The sequence below is a fragment of the Cydia fagiglandana genome, chromosome 3 (assembly GCF_963556715.1).
Source record: "Cydia fagiglandana chromosome 3, ilCydFagi1.1, whole genome shotgun sequence".
Classification (NCBI taxonomy): Eukaryota; Metazoa; Arthropoda; class Insecta; order Lepidoptera; family Tortricidae; genus Cydia; species Cydia fagiglandana.
Window position 1 is genome coordinate 3419809 of NC_085934.1, and position 17214 is coordinate 3437022.

A 17214-nucleotide genomic window follows, 5' to 3' on the forward strand; every position below is an offset into this window, starting at 1 on the left:
AGCAAAAAGAAGAGGTTGACGTTTTAGCCCTTTTATATAATTTAAGATTTAACGTTACAATTGACGGGTAATTTAATCTTTTTAACGTAGCATAGGTATTCCTTTCGCGCGTGCTCAAACATTTTTTCTACGTTTTTCTTTAAGGGGCCTGTCAGTTATTCGGAGCTGTATCGTCCGGCGAACTGGTAATCAGTGGGCCCCTTTAGGCGGACAGCATATTCAATCCATCGACGGAGCGGCAGCTGACGTTCTCGAAGCTTCATGATTCATTTCTTTTAACCACTCACCACTCTTACCAGTAAACGTTCGAGAGAAAATGACTGACGCAATCTGTATCTGACCCGAGGTCTTTATTTATTATACACTGAGAAATGCTTTCAATTTCAATTAAATAACGATATATTTCAAAATAGCGATTATCGCTACACAGTTGTCGTTTCCTGAACGCGAAAGTATAATGGCGCTCGGAATTGAAATCGATTGCGATTTATAATCCAGCGAATCACAAAGCGGCATTCAACACGTTGTTCAAATCTTCGTTTTGCCGTGTCGATGTCGAACGCATTGTGAGTGGAATTGATGATTTTAGAACGATTATGATCGGTAATCGAATTTGAATTGGAGTTGAACTGTGGGATTTGTTTGTGGAAATTACTTCGTAATTAAAACTACTGTAAGCTAAATCCATTTTGGCCAGAAACTATGGTTTAGTAGAAACAGCACATCTATTCAATTCACACATAATTTTGTATCGACTGCGAGGCTAGAACTTATATATAGCCTCCTAAGTCCCTGCGTACAATTTTTTGTACGTATTCCAAAATCTATTTTAAACTTTAATTGTGTAGCTAAGGGTTCCAAATTCTAAAACAATTGCTTCTGGGACTCAGGAGGATAGAGCAACCCCGAGATATGAGTAGGACAACTATGCTATTAGCCAATAACACTTTTATACTGGTTGATTCGTACCCCGTAGTGTGTTAAAGCGAAGGCTGGAAACAAGGCTTTGCACTCATGGGGGGATGATTAATACGCTCCTATCGTCGTCATTTTTATTGATGCTGGCAATTTGGTACAGAGTGATAATTTCTGAAAATATTGTCAAATAAAAACAGTTGCTCTTTATTATGGTTTTACGTATACGTATAGTAGGAGAGAAGATAATTTAGTTGATAACCATGTTTATTATGGTTTTACGTATACGTATAGTAGGAGAGAAGATAATTTAGTTGATAACCATGTTTATTATGGTTTTACGTATAGTAGGAGAGAAGATAATTTAGTTGATAACCAATCATGTTTATTATGGTTTTACGTATAGTAGGAGAGAAGATAATTTAGTTGATAACCACAGAGAACAGAAGAGGAAAGATGCTTTGACTCCTGCTACGACACGACGAATTTATCAAAACATCATAGAAGCGAAAATTCTTCATCATAGAAGGGAGTCTCTTCCTTGTTTTTGATTAACAATTTAATTTATGTATATTAGAAAAGCTATTGGTCCAAAGGTAAACTATTAAAAAAATATGTAGCATAATAAAAACATATACAGCTACCTAACCACAATTACCAAAAAGCTTTCTTAATCCCAAATATGTACTTCTGTGTTGTTTTTTCCGGCACAGTATTTTGATTCCAGTGCATTTGAAATGTAGACTAGCTAGGGAATAAACAATGGTACCTATTGTTAGAATTTCCCTCGGCAATTGATGTTTTTCATTCTTTGTAAATAGGAACGTTAGTAGAGTTGTACACTTGGGAAAAAACTTTCGTTGTAACTCGGAAGTGCATATTTTTTGGTTGTTATAGGATTTCTTTGTTAGAACCAACCAAAAGCAATTCAAAATCTTTGTTTTAGTAACGAAGGTTGCTTTTTCTGTTTTGAAAACGTATAAAAATTTTACTTAGAAACCCAAACCAAAAAAACAATATTTACAATGGAATAACACATGACTGCAGAAAGTGCCAGAGAAATAACCGATATATTATAATAATCAAACTAAAATTTTGCATACATATATCCCTCCCACTGCTGGGCTCACGTCTCATCTCATGCCCGAAAGGTCTTGGTCTATAGTCATATTTATTTGTGCGACGATTTGATTTCGCGACGTCCGGATCTAAAATCGCCACTTGCCCACCAGCTTATTAAACAAACAGTATAAAATCACCCCTTCTTCAGTCAGTTGACAACAATATCAACGCGAAGCCATAAACGTGTAATCTTCTCCCGTCTACAAAGCAGGTATCTCATTTCCTGCTACAAAATACATCGCTAGTCAACCTAGTTTCATCTCGCCTACAACTCATCTCCTTGTATCCAAGCTGTTAAACTTTAACACACACTGATTCCTAGTAATATGTATAAAGTTTGTTATGACAAAAACAACCTATTAATGCCAACCCCTTAATCGCGAAAAAAAAATCCGCTGTTCAATATCAAACATCAACATATGATTCGTTGAAATGTATGAAACCTAGATATTAGAGGAAGTATGACGAATAGAGATTTGAAAAATACAAATAAGTGTAAAAGTGTACACTTTATAGGCCTAGACTTCACTCAGTCCAAAAGATTTATTTAACAGTTAAATGACATGCGAAGTTTATTAAATAAGTTACTATTAACTAAGAGAAAATGTTGTAAAATGAAAAGCCATAGTAGCTCCACACCGCCATTATTTCTGTACGTGATCAAAATATTGTGAATATGAACTCCATGAGATATATTTAGTATTCAGAGCAAGCGGGAATAATATAAGTATAATAAAACACTCAGGATAGAACTTCTTAGGGACTACGTTGGTTTACTTTCTAGCTTCCCTACCGAATTTCCTCACTTCTAATAAGATGCATTGGGTAACCCCTCTGATGCTGCAGGTGTCTATGGGCGACGGAAATTGCTTACCATCAGGCGATTCGTCTGCTCGTTTACCTCCTATGATAAAAGAAAATTGTGCGTTCAATAACTTTATGAGACCTATATTATCATTTTAACAAGGGAGATAAAAGTTCACTTTATCCCAATCGTTATCTAGTTTTTAAACCGTTTTGACGTTTGTTATTTTTTCAAAAGCGCTCTATTCAATCAGATTGATGCACTGTTCGTTAGTCCATCCATCTGGCACCGTCGACGCGAATCAAAAAGCCGCGTAATCCTCTCCCATTGTACCCAACCCATCGTTAATCAACCGAACAAACTTCCACTGCGGGACGTTTGCTCAAAGCAAATGGTGCCGTAAAAATGTTTAAATTTAAACAAATACCCGGCGTGGGAACGTATTTTAGCCCGGCTGTTGTCTTGCGAATCATATTACTCAGTGCAATTTTAAGCTAGATTTATATACACGTTATTTATTCCAGACCTTAGGCCACCTGCTCCTTTTCTTTAAGCTGAATTAATTTCAGGAAAGCCAGTGAATGGAAATTTCCTAATTAAATAACGAAATGTCTTTTGGAACGTCGCCGGAAAGGTCATTCATATTAATTATGGTGAATTTATTGGGGGAATGTTTAGGAAAATTAAGGAACAATATACTCTCATTTACATAAGAAAACGCGCTCGGCGACACCAATTAAGTTCTGTGGATGCTTCGTAACTCAGCCGTACTGGCTTATATTCATTGGGTAATACATAAATCGTTAGACACGCAGTATCGTTATATGCTCGAGCGAGCTTTGGAACAATTACAACGATATGCTGCTGCGATCGTTAATTCCACATAATAGCGCAGCTCACACCAAATTTTTCTGGTGTCTCTCCGTTCCGTCTGTCACAACGCAATGAGTTTCCGAAACCGAAAATAGTTATCAAAACATCTTGACAATACGAAAATGAAACGGTTATGTTTCTTTTCACAGAAAACTTGAAGCGACCTCTACAAAGTCGTGAATACTTTACCTTAACATCTTTTCAACTCGTACTTATCGCTTGCACTGTTAACTGTACATCAGTGGACCTTATGCCTTTTGTAATAAGGTCCACCGATGTACAGTTAGGAGTATTGCTGTTCGTACTTATCGCTTGCAATTGTTGCGAGCTGTACAGATAATTTATGCGAAGAGTTTCGCCCCGCTTGTCCGGAAAACGTAAAAGCTTTTAGCGTCATCTCTGTGCGCCCCGAGTAATTTCTTTTGCTGTTTAAATGCCATTAAAATGTACTAAAAGCGGTCGATTGTGATGATAAAAATATTCGAAAGTGCATCGCTTAAAGTATAACTTTTATGACTCATCAAATACAATGATATTTTTTTCTGATTTTATATACCAGCATAAGAAAAAGACAGAAGGTTTTATTCTTTCTACCTGTGCTGGACTGATAAGCAACACTTGCCGAACTAATATTCAACTTTCTATACATTCTATAGTCAACTCCTCAAATCAATAAATGAAAAAAAAAACTATCTATAAAAACCAATAATATCCAACACTTTACACAAAAAAAAACCTTTCCATGTTGCACTGCAATAAATATAAGCAATAAGGATCCTGGCAGAACTTTTAGTCACGTTTTTGGATCTTTTCATGAACGATTTATTATGCATGAAACTTCTATGAAATTATGACGTTGAAATAACACTTACACAGTCTGAGCCATCAAAATCGCTGCCAACTTAGCTTGGTATAACTCTAAATTGACGGAGTCCGGTGAATCGTTTCTGAAATCTGAAATATAATGGTTTGTTTATGTATCTTTTCATCAAGAACGGAGCACGGTGGGAACGTGACATTTTGAACAGAGGTAATTGGAGGGATGGAGGGTAATATAACATCGCGGAGTTTCGGGGATAAGTCGCCTCGTTTGCGAAGTGGCGGGACTAAAGTAAGAAGGTAAGTAATGTAATGTTAAAGTAAGTGGGTATTACTTATTAGGGTGTGGCCAATGTCTATTTTTTGATATTTTCCGTTCGAGTTTCTATTGATCGAAGTTTTTATTTGTTTAGTAATAATGTTGCTAGAAAAAAATTTAAACTACAGACTAAAAGAGGAATAGGTCCAGGAATATTTCGCCCTGATGTCATTATATTTTGGCATAAATCTGTATCACTTTGTTTCAGTGCGTAATAAACTATTATTAGAATTTTTAAGATGTCAGGATTCTTCCTGACTTGTCAGAAACTTGATACGAAGTAGCTAGATTAAAATAATTTTGCGACAATATCAGGGTAAACCACTTTGGTTGGCTATCCTTTCGTTTTAAAATTAACATAACTAAACCTCTAAGCATAGCATTTATGACAAACTACAAAAAATCTTCTTGCACATCCTTAACTGGGCGTCATCACTACACCTTATAAAACAAAGTCCCCCGCCGCGTCTGTCTGTTAGTGTGTTTGTTCGCGATAAATTCTAAAACTACTGAACGGATTTTCATGCAGTTTTCACCTATATAGTGATTCTTGAGGAAGGTTTAACTAGGTGTATAATTTGTTGATCCGTGTGAAGCCGGAGCGGGTCGCTAGTATTTTCTAAAACATTTCAGTAGACAGAAACTAGATGAAAGATAAACAGAAACACCTAGCAACAAAGTCCTAAAGCCCCCAAAAACTTAATAAACAAACACTTCAAATTCCGTACTTCAGAGGCTCTTTCACTTAGCAGGGGCTCGGCAACTATTAATCTTGTAGGTGTTCCCAAACAATTTATAACGGCGACAAAGGCCCGTGGTCTTGCCGAATTGTACGCGGGATTAAGTGGGACAAATAATGTTATTCGGTTAAATGTGGTTAAATGCAGACAAACGTTTGGATGTACGATGACAAGTAGGTTTTCCGATGGTACTTGGGAGACGTACTTCGATGAGAACAGAATATACCCACCCTTCCTTTCTTCCGTTGCTGTTTAGTGTAGGTATATCGGAAAAGATCTTACTTTTCGTACAGCCTTAAGCTTCATGAGAATATTTAAGAAGACGCAAAACCAAATTGCAATTGCAAGATAGATTAGAGTAAGACAAAGAAATTGTCTAGAATCTAGTCAATTGCTCCCGCAGCGAAGCAGAAGATCAAGAAAGTGTGCTAGAAAAACTTTCACAAAGAATATAAAAAAAGCACAAGGACCGACAATGAAATACTACCACTACCTACTATTTTTTTCCTTTCTTTCTTTCTTTCCTTTAGAGTTAAGAATAAGAACAATACAGCAGAAGCGGTATTGTTACGAAATTTATTCGAGCATAAAATACCCTGTTCAGAACTGTATAGCCCAAACTAACCAGAATGACTACGCAATGTTTCAAACACATGGCCACTAAGCCTATACTTACATGAGAACGTTCAAAAACCGTTACAAAGCGTTTCAGCGAGTCATGTGAACGTAATTAAAGTTTCCAAAGCGGGGTAGCGTTCTGAAACCGCGCTCAGAACTACCTATCAAAACTGCTGGCTAATAGTGGTTTAGTTTATTATGCAGTATAGTTAATGAGTAATGGCTGGCGTTAATGAATAATTAAGTAAGCGAGAGATTTTCCTCTTTGGGATTTCCTAGTTAATACGATACTTTCTCGGAATAGGGTGTGGAGTTAATGCCCTTTGCCTACTTAAGGCAAATATGTTCGGGCGGATATTGTGATAGCATTAGCCTGTGGCGTGCAGAATATAGCTAAAGCTTACTTGTATTATAAACAAACGAAAGAAAATACTAGCTTTGTATTTTCAGTATTCAGTTATGAGAAATGAGACGTGAATACGCTTCGGGGATGTTTATTTCAGCTTAAAGAAGCATTGTTATCAACTTTTCACATGTATAAAATAAAGTAAATCATTACTTTTCTTTACTTTCCTACGATGTCAAACCAATCACCAACTCAATTCACAAAGCGAACAAAAGAAAGTTTAAACAAAAGTCAAAGGGTTACAATATTCCAGTTAACCCTCTATTAAAAATAAGGCCCGAAAACGAGATCCTTAAAAGAAAAATCAGATTAAATAACAGCGAACAGAAAATGGAGACTCGCGGTGGTTTTGTCAGGGCTTTCAAAGTTAATCAAATGGACAATCTTCCAGCTCATAGCCCCACTTTGTATCCCATTACAAGGGAATTTAAAAAAGCAACGGAAATAAGCTGTTTAGTAAATAATGAACTAGTACAACGGTCTTTTTTAAACAAATTGCTATTGAATTATGGACAAAGTGAAGGGAAGTTTTTGATGTAATTTGTTCGGTGAAATTGCTGGACAGTTTTGCGATGGTAAAATTAATAGTTATTGTTTTTTTTCATGCGATGAGAATTCGGTTGATACAACAGCTCATGAAAATTATATTACCTGTTTGGAAATTTGAATACCACACCACGTTTTTGCTAATGTAAACTCATTTTCCAATAAATATCAAATTAATAAATGCAAAGTCCCATTCGATTCGTCGTATCGACAGGTCAGGACATAGGAACTAAATATATCGACTTTAATATAAATTTAAGAGAAAAGCGGGCTCATGTCGGCGAGTTACGATCTGTTATTCCGATGAATTAATTATATCCACGCCAACCATTAAGTATAGGTACTGTATACAATTCCAGTAAGAATACTTTTATGAGAACAAGGCTTCAAGTTATACAACTCCAAAACCTAATTCAATGTTCAGAGTTTGGAATATAACTTCGAAATGAAGGCCGTAACTGGATTGAATACAAGCACTCGTGCAATAACAAGAAAGCCCTGAAGTAATGGCTTATTCAAATTTAACGGCGGAAAAACCGCAGTTTGGAAAACGATCCGGAGAACACACCTGCGTCAAGCCTTTGAACGGGACTTTGTAGGGGCTCTATAGAGACATAGAGAGGATATTTAAGACGTACTTGGGAAAGGACCGAAGCATGCTTGTATTAGCGACAAGACGGATTAAAAATAGAAGTTTTTGTTATACTTAAATTTTCACAAGAATGTATTCATAGAGATGTATTCATGTATATTGATTATTGATACCAAATTTGTACATACACGACATTGGATACCAATATATTAAGGGTATTATTAGATAGAACTTGCAACTTTTAAGGGCAGGACAACTATAACGAGACGTGAGAAAATAATCACATTATATTTAATACTTTAGATAGCAATTTAACTATCGATATTTACAATAACGCAGAAAACCACATTAATGACACAACCAATCGAACATGTAAGCGGAAGAAAATGAATGACAATTTCTGTTTTAAGACAATTTTAAATTTGATTTTGTTTATAATATACCAATAAGAAAAATTTGCCTGATGTTGCAGCAATATTCCAACAAAGACAGCAGCAAGTTTATTAACTATTGAAATATAAACTATTCCTTTGTTTCCAGTGGAATTAAACAAAATACATAAATAAAGTGTATTCTGATGCTTAAAGGACAATCAACAAATGCTCTAAATATCTATGATCAAAAGTTCCAAACTACTCAAGGAAATTGTCAACATTAAGATATGGAACTTTTAAAGTTTTGCAAGATGCAAATATCCTTTTACAGTGTCGGTTTATCTTTGTATGTAGAAGCGAAGAAGGAGCGCTGCAACTTTAAAACTTTTCTATCCATGGGCAACATTCCAACCTGTCGGGTATAAGTGCTCGACAGTGTAAACACTATAAAATATAAAAGATTGTTGTTCAATATAAAAGATGATCTGTATCAATTCTATTTGATTTTCATTAGTCAGGTATCTTTTGGCAAAGTCATCTTGGTGACCCTTGTGGTTGTGGTGTGGCTGTGGACGTATCAGGTTGTACAATTTCGTTCCAATATCCTGGGTCCCTGGTTTGAGGTTTATTTGCATTTTAATGTGAGCTTCTTTAGCCTTCGTGGAATTGACATTGTTCCGACCATCGCGTTGGAAATAACTTCGTATTCTTGAATCCCTACTGCTTATTGTGCTTATCCTATCCCAATAAATGTTCAAAGTATATCTCTTAGATTTATTTACTAAGGTATAAAATAGGATCAACTCATGTTTACAGAGCAGACAAACCTCGTGTTTACAGGGCAGAGCATTGAATGAATGTCATGTCATGTATATGTCCAATCGACATTTATAGAATATCAATTATGTTATGTCCCTTTGTCAAACGTATTGATATATTTTGTTAATTAATAATCATCATGCCTATTAAGTATTCTGTTAGCATGAATTTTCAGTTACTTGAAACCCTCTGGTATTAACTAAATTATTCAAAATAACATGTTTAATTGTTTATCTCTCCGAGTATCAATGGTGGAACCGTTTGATTTCCGGTTCCTTTGATTCTCTGAATTTCGCGTTCTGGCCGAATCCGGAAACAACAAGGCTCCAAAGTAAACAAAGTTTAATTCGGAGGGTTATTCCGCCAATCAATATATTTTCATGCTAATTACTTGGTTATAAGTGGTAGTATTTTGAAGGTAACTATAGTTAGGCAGCTGCATGTTTTGCGAGTTTATTAACTTAAAAGTTTAAGAGAAGAACCAACCGTTCTAGCCTTTTTTCATGATACTGTAATGACGGTAACGGAATGTACAGTACAGTGTGGATTGAAAATGATTGTGATAATGAGCAAATATAAAAACACAATATAACGATAATTTTAAAACGGTTAAGAATATAATATCCCTGTGACCTCTGTAATCCTGACCATCAATTATTTTAGTAAGTAATCCCTCGAGTTGCGTGAGCGATTTACTTACGCTTTCAAACGTAGGTATCTTCTCATTTCAAATATATCATATCATGTATAAATCCTCAATTACCCCACCATTTTACATACATCCTCTATTCGATCGTACCGCACACGAATATTAATGCGAAAACAACGAATTTGTGGAACCAAAATGAAGGACGGTAATAAAATTTTTCGTAATTTGATTCCCATTACACGGTTATAATAAAAACAGTATCATGAGTTTGCGTGCGGCGAATTACGAGATAGCACGAGGGGTGGTTTTTAATGAGTTTCTTCATACGTGCCGTTTTTATGAGACAGTTTACAAACTGTTGAAGAATGTAGGTGTAAAATGAACATGTGGACAGAACTTGATTTGTATTATTTCTAGATAGATAATATTATAGATTACATGGGCATGGGCAAAAGGTCTACTTTGTCCGAGGACGTGGCGCGTATCGCGTATGGCGCTCTTAGCTTTATCAGAATTGTTAATAAAAATAGTGTACCTGACAATTTCCTGGAATTCCTCTTAAAGCGTCATCAACTTCATTGCACCATTGCAGATGAAGGGTAAAGCTGCAAAATAATCTACACTTCAACAGCGTCCGTAGCCATAGCAAGCACCCGAAAGCGGGCAATCTACATGTAGTTATAGAGCAAAGCTTTGGAACGCCCGCGGCCCGATACGCTGGTGTCAGTTACCGAAGTTTCAAATTTATCTATGCTTACACAAAGAAAACGTACGGACCAACGCAAATATTCGAATTTCATTTGATGCAGAGACCAATGCAAATATGTACTTCATATATGTCGTTTTGTTCTCATTCACTCGTATTTTAAAAATCGAGTGCATTATTCTCAATAAAGATAATTTCACCACAAAATTTGTAGAAGCAGTAATTCCATAAAGGTCTCAGTAATTTACTCCTTTCGAACTGTAATAAAAATGGTTTTCAACATATTTTCGGCAAATCTAGGTCGACCTCGTAAAAACATGAAACCTTTGAACACAGGTTTCAGTCTCATATTGCGACGAATCTCATCAAACCCAGAACACGAAATAAAACATGGCGACATTGGCAACTGTCATTAAAGTGTACCTACAACCCAAATTCAACTTTAATGGGTGATTCATTGCTACTCCGTACCGAGAAGCTAACGTAAATCCTAAATGAGAGAGAATAAATGAGACTTTAACAGTAATTCAGTAGCATTTCGTAGTTTAATTTATGACATTGTACCTCCTTCTACGTGATTTTGACGGATGCAAAATGTCTGACTTTCCAGAACGATTCAGCAACGTTTAAGGGCCTGCCGAAAAATCGAAATTTAGTAGTTGGTTCTCTGTTTATTCTCCGCATATCCCAGAGATAAAGAGACAAGTAAGAGAGACGAACGAAACAAGTGGTTTGCGGATATAGCACAGACACAGAGAGGTACCGCAAAAGTGCATGTACAGTCGACGTCAAAGATATGTTTACACTTTTGCACCTTACTCCTTTGTAATAAGGCGAAAAGTGTAAACATATCTTTGACGTCGACTGTACACTAATTGCATAGTCAGCAATACTATTAGCTTAGCACCTTTGCATACTTTCTATGTACTTTTTCATACTACAGTACTGTACATGCAATTCTGCAGCTCGCTTTATAAGCCTATGGGCAAAATGCAAGAAAGCATGGCTGTTACGCGTTTCAGGCTTGGCCCGGGTAAGCAGATGCAGAGAATAACGACTAACGAGTCATCCTTTATTATAGTATAGTAGCAAATATGTAAATGAAAGATTTAAAGAACTGCCTTTAAGGTCACTTAATACAGTTATAAATTGTAAAGAAAGAATTATTGGCGTGTTCCGAAAGTTGAGGATTGGATCCAAACATTTTTGGTTCGTTTGTAAACATCCGGATATAGCGTCGAAGTCGTCGTTTTTGCTAACATTTATCAATATTGTGCGTATCTTTCACAAATATGTCCCTATCAGCAACTGTGTACGACTAAAATATATTTAAAACTTAAAAAAAAACGGCCAAGTGCGAATCGGACTCGCGCATGAAGGGTTCCGTAGCATCACGCAAAAACCGACAAATAAATCACGTTTGTTGTATCCCATACACCAGCCCCACGAACACCAGCACAGCGAACGAATTTAAACCTATTGTATTAAACAAAGGATTTTAATTCCTGTGCACTGGCTTAGACAGATGAAAGGTTTATTAACTTGAGGACTAACGTAACCTTTCGCCCGGTCCTTGCACCTCAGTGTAAATACACGTGCTATCCAACTTTATTATGGAATCAATACGAGTATATCGGCTATTTGCTCTGTGTAACGCTACGTCTTACGTAGGCGAACAACGCGCGAACGCGGCGCGGCGCGGCGCGGCGAAAGCGGCCGCCGCCGCGCCGCGCCGCCTGACATTCGCGTGCAAATCGCGCCGCACCGCGTTCGCAACGAGATCGCTTACGTAGGACACTTCTATGGGCATCAAAGGATTGATTTCGCCGCGCCGCGCCGCGCCGCGTTCGCGCGTTGTTCGCCTACGTAAGACGTAGCGTAATGGTAAAATATCTCATGCGATCTCGGGCGTGCACCGGCGTGTTTACTTTATCTCAATTGAAAACTATGTTGTTGGGGAAGCATGTCTGATCTAGTTGGTGACGTTGGTGTTTAGATAATAATATAAGTTATACCTATAAAAAAAATCTAAAACTTTATTAACGACATTTAAGGTATTTTTTTCGAACAAAATTCTAATTTTCCAAAATCATCGAGTTGAAAACTGATTTACGAAAATTTGCTCAGAGGGCCTGCCGAGAAAAACGAAAATCGGAATATCATTCTGCCTCTCTGTCGCTCGAATATGGAAGAAAGAAATTTAGATTTTCGTTTTTTGCGGTAGGGCTTCGGGTTTGCTTTTGACGCTGCGGTAGTTTTAAACGATACATACGATAGGATAGTACATAACATATAAAATATACAGATATACTACTTATGTCATGACCTTTCTTGTAGCCGGGTCAAAATATTGGAGGATTTCGCTTGTTTTAGAAGTTACAAGCTACAGTCAAATGGGCCCCTGTAATCACTTTAAAATTGTAGTACAAAATAGAAAACACAATCAGCCATGCCTCATTCAATTGGGTACAATAAAATTTGGTTCGCAAATCATCATAAATTCAATTGATTAACGACCGTCAATCGGCCAGTTTGCGGTAATCCGTTACCATAGATCTGCCAACCATAGACTAAGCATAAAGCATCATATTCACGGCAAACAAACTTGTGTTGCACACAAGTTATATTGGAGAATATTCGTTTGTCGCGCGATCTTGTCTTGTGTTTTGTCATATCTTGGCTAGTGTGTTGTGTGCATCGTTAGTCTTGTCTAGATATCAAAGATATACAACTGCATCAAGAATGGGTCGGACCAAAATTTTACCGCGAATATGGAACCGCCACGAAGACTTATGGGCCACCACATATACTTTATTGCATCACAGGAGAAAGTATACGCTACAGCCTGACATTTAAGGCATTTCGCTTCTACGATATTGGTGCGCGAAATCGGTTTATACCTACTACAAGAAGTCATGTGCATTCCTAGATTCCCTAGCTGGAATATTGTTTTATTGACTACGCGCGCACAGGACGTAAGTGAAACCAACTTATCTGAGCTGACCCTCGGTAAGTGATCCGTGTCCGTTATAAAGGATCAATTCCCCGCATTTTCCTATAGAATTAACGATAAATTGCGCCCTAATGCCCATTGCCATTACAAAGCAATTAATCAAATCGAGAGAAATGAAAGTCCCAAAAATAAGGCAGAGCTGATAAACATCGTTAGGCGGCTAAGTATCCGGGGGCTGTGTACCTATTGTATCAAACAAATTGTTATTATTACGAATATTACGATTCCAGAGGAAAGGTGAGAGGTTTTGTGATACTTAATGATTTATTTAATTTTTATTGCATAAAATAGCGACGAAATAAACACGACGCTTTTGGTACATTTTTGACTTCACAACGCGCTCCACTGGCTCCACATGACTGACATTTTTCGGTCACGTATCACTAACGGCTCGGCCACATAACCATAGATTAGGATCGTTCTCACCTATCGTTGTCGCTGACGCCGTCGCAAGTCGTTCAATGTCGTCGCCACCCCATTCTAGCGTCTCCCGAGCGTCGGCGTCCAGTCAACTCTATAGCTGCTGCTCGACGAATGTTGGCACCACTGCGCAGCGACGCCATTTTCCATAGCGCTGACTAGACGACGACGCTCAAAAGACGCTAGTGTGGCTCTAAGTTCATCCCTCCTTCTTAAATATACGCCGCACGCAGCGTTGAATATTACCCTGTTAATACACAATTCGCGCTACTCAACAAAGTTGTGATTGGTAGTGAAGTGACTAGAGTTAGACCAATAAAAGTCTGCAGCGATTTTGACAGCCCTCGCAGTGCCAGTGTTATTTTAAACGTCAAACTTCTATGAAATTATGACGTATAAATAACACTTTCACTACTTGGACTATCAAAATCGCTGCAGACTTTTATTGGTGGAACTCTAAACTTAAAAGTTTTCATTGGCTAAAATAAAACTCTATTAAAACATCTTGAGTACAGACAAAGTGCATAATTGTTTTCCATCGTAAGTACAGTCAACGGTAAAAATATGGGTGTAGACAACTTACTCAAAAATATGTCCCATAGTTCTTAAATTCACTGACATAAGAGTTATGGGACATATTTTTGAAATGATTTGTACACCCATATTTTTACCGTTGACTGTACACATTTTGCGAGGCAGGGTTTATATGTGCAAGAACTAATTAAATCAATATATTTTAAACAAACCTATTTTGCACAGACGGTAATGATGCCTAGAATAAATTAAAACAATTTATTCTGCCCACCTGATAGTACAGTCGCCATCAGATATATCGGAGCGGTCAAGGTCAAGGTGCTCACAAATATCTCAACACGCCTCTATTGTCAGGTCGTTAGAGTGCGTGTTCAGATATTGTGAACACCTTGGCCGGTCGGATATATCTGATGGTGACTGTACAAGGATATAATGGAAGGATTGGAAGGCAAGATACACCAATGAATTATTTATTTGGTTTTTATCCGAAAAGATAGATTATTCATTTTACAATATTTACATTCTACTTCATCTGCATTGATAAATAAGTAAATATTAGAGGACATCTTAAATACACAGGTCAACCTAGCCCCTAACTAAGCAAAGCTTAAAATAAAAATTATCCTATAGTATGTCCTTCCTCGGCTTCTAACTATCTCCAGTTCAGCGGTATAGACAATATAGACATAGTTCCTTTCGCATTTATAATATTGTTATTAGTAGGGATTATCTTTTGCCATTGGCTTACATTTATGACTCCTATAATAAACCTACATCCCTAACCTGAGTTTAATAATTATCAACTAATTTTTTCAATATTATAGTTTTGGAATTTTTTTATGTATGTCTTTTAACAGCTGTTCTTAAATTTCAGACTTTAGAAACAAATTTGAAATATCTAGGTATGTGGTTAGATAGAAGCCTAAAATGGGGACGACACATAAATGAAACACGCGATAAAACATTGAAATTCCTAAATGTATTTAAGGTTCTAGCTGGAGCAAAGTGGGGTGTTCATCCAATCCATCTTAGGCGCCTATATATCTCTATCCTACGTAGTAGACTGGATTATGGTTGTTTTTTGTACGATGTTAGTGTTAAAAACCATTTATGCAAATTGGACAGAGTGCAAAACCAAGCTATGCGGGTTATTGGCGGATTTATAAGAAGTACCCCAATACATGTCATGGAAAGTGAACTGTGCATACAACCTCTCTTTGTAAGGAGGAAATACCTGGCGGCTAAGTTTTATTTAAGAGCCAAATGCTTGGAACATAATGCTACAATACATGTGTTAGAAGAACTAAATAGGGCATGTGAAAATAGGTATTGGAGAACAAGGAAAAAGCCGCTACTCATTGAAACTTATAATCAATTTTGTAACCTCCCAGTACAATCACATGAGCAATTACCTATGTACTCAATGAATAGTTGGATAAGTAGCTATAATTTATCAAATAATATATATGTTTTTGTAGAGGGTTTAGAGACCGCCAAAAAACATGTAAACCAAATAGATTTATATAGGTTATGTAATGATCTCGTAGAAAGTAAGTATAGCTCATTTTATAAGGTGTTTACTGATGGGTCCAAGGAGAAACAAGGATGTGGGGCGGCTTTTTTTGACCCTCAGGTGGATTTCCGGGGAAAGTTTAACGTACAAGCTGATATATCTATTATGCACTGTGAACTTATTGCCATAGCCGAAGCGTTGTCATATGTAGAGTCTATAGACCATAACAAATGTGTAATTCTGTCAGACGCAAGGAGCGCCCTTTCACATTTGGCTCGGTTACCCTCGAGCAGTCGAGGGCTTCCGATAGCCTACACCATCCTTGAATCCATCAACAAACTTCGTACGTTAAATAGGGAAGTGATTGTACAGTGGATACCTTCTCATGTTGGTATCATGGGTAACGAGGAGGCTGACCGAACAGCAAAACTTGCAATAACCGACGGTATTCCATATCATTGTCTACCAGTACACAGCGAAGTACTAGGTAAAGTTAGGATTAGTTGCAGGCAGATGTGGAGGGAATACTTTGATAAGCGGTCTCTCACTAAAGGAATCTGGTACCGAACAGTTCAATGTCAGCCCCCTCAGGTCCCGTGGTTTGATAAAAAGCTAAGCAGGAAACAGGTAGTATCACTCCTCAGACTTCGTTCCGGGCACATTCCATCAAACAAATTCAAGCACCTGATGAAACTAGCGGCTTCACCAAATTGCCAAGAGTGCGATAAAATAGAAGATGTTCACCATGTGTTGATGGAATGTGTCCGTAATGAGGCGCTGAGGAGTGACATGACATTTATAAAAACCACCAACATAGGTAGTTGCAACATCGTCCTGGCATCGCCACTATCAGACGAGGCCAGGTTGATGTGCAAACTATATTTAAATGTGATGTAGTGGTGTAGGTAATACTTCACTACTACATCATTATTATTATTAGATCTCATTACGGGGGTGACATTGTCACTGCGTGACAAAACCCTTTAAAAAAAAAAAAGATAAAAAAAAGAAACAAATTAACTCTAATGTAATTAATTGAAATTTGACTGCAATTTTTTCTTGCATAGTTGGCTAGAGGTGAAATCATGTTACAAAAGATAATGAGTATCAATTCTTAAATAATCTTGACTGCCTGTCACAGGGAGACTATTGTACTCATTCATAAATATTCATTAATAGCATGTTAATTTTATGCCAGTATCTTTGGCACTATGCCCCAGGACCCTCTTTAGATATAGATTTTTAGTTTTTTAGATATTAGTTTTAGTTTTGTAGGTAGTTTTAATTTTTGCATGTTAATTTAATCGTTGACTGTGGCATGTTTAAAATCTTAAGTGGGCTTACACTCATGGAGAGACCATGAGACGCCGAGAATGAGTGAGAGTGAGAAACTCGCTTCTCGTCTGATTGTTGTACATGTACATGTCTTAA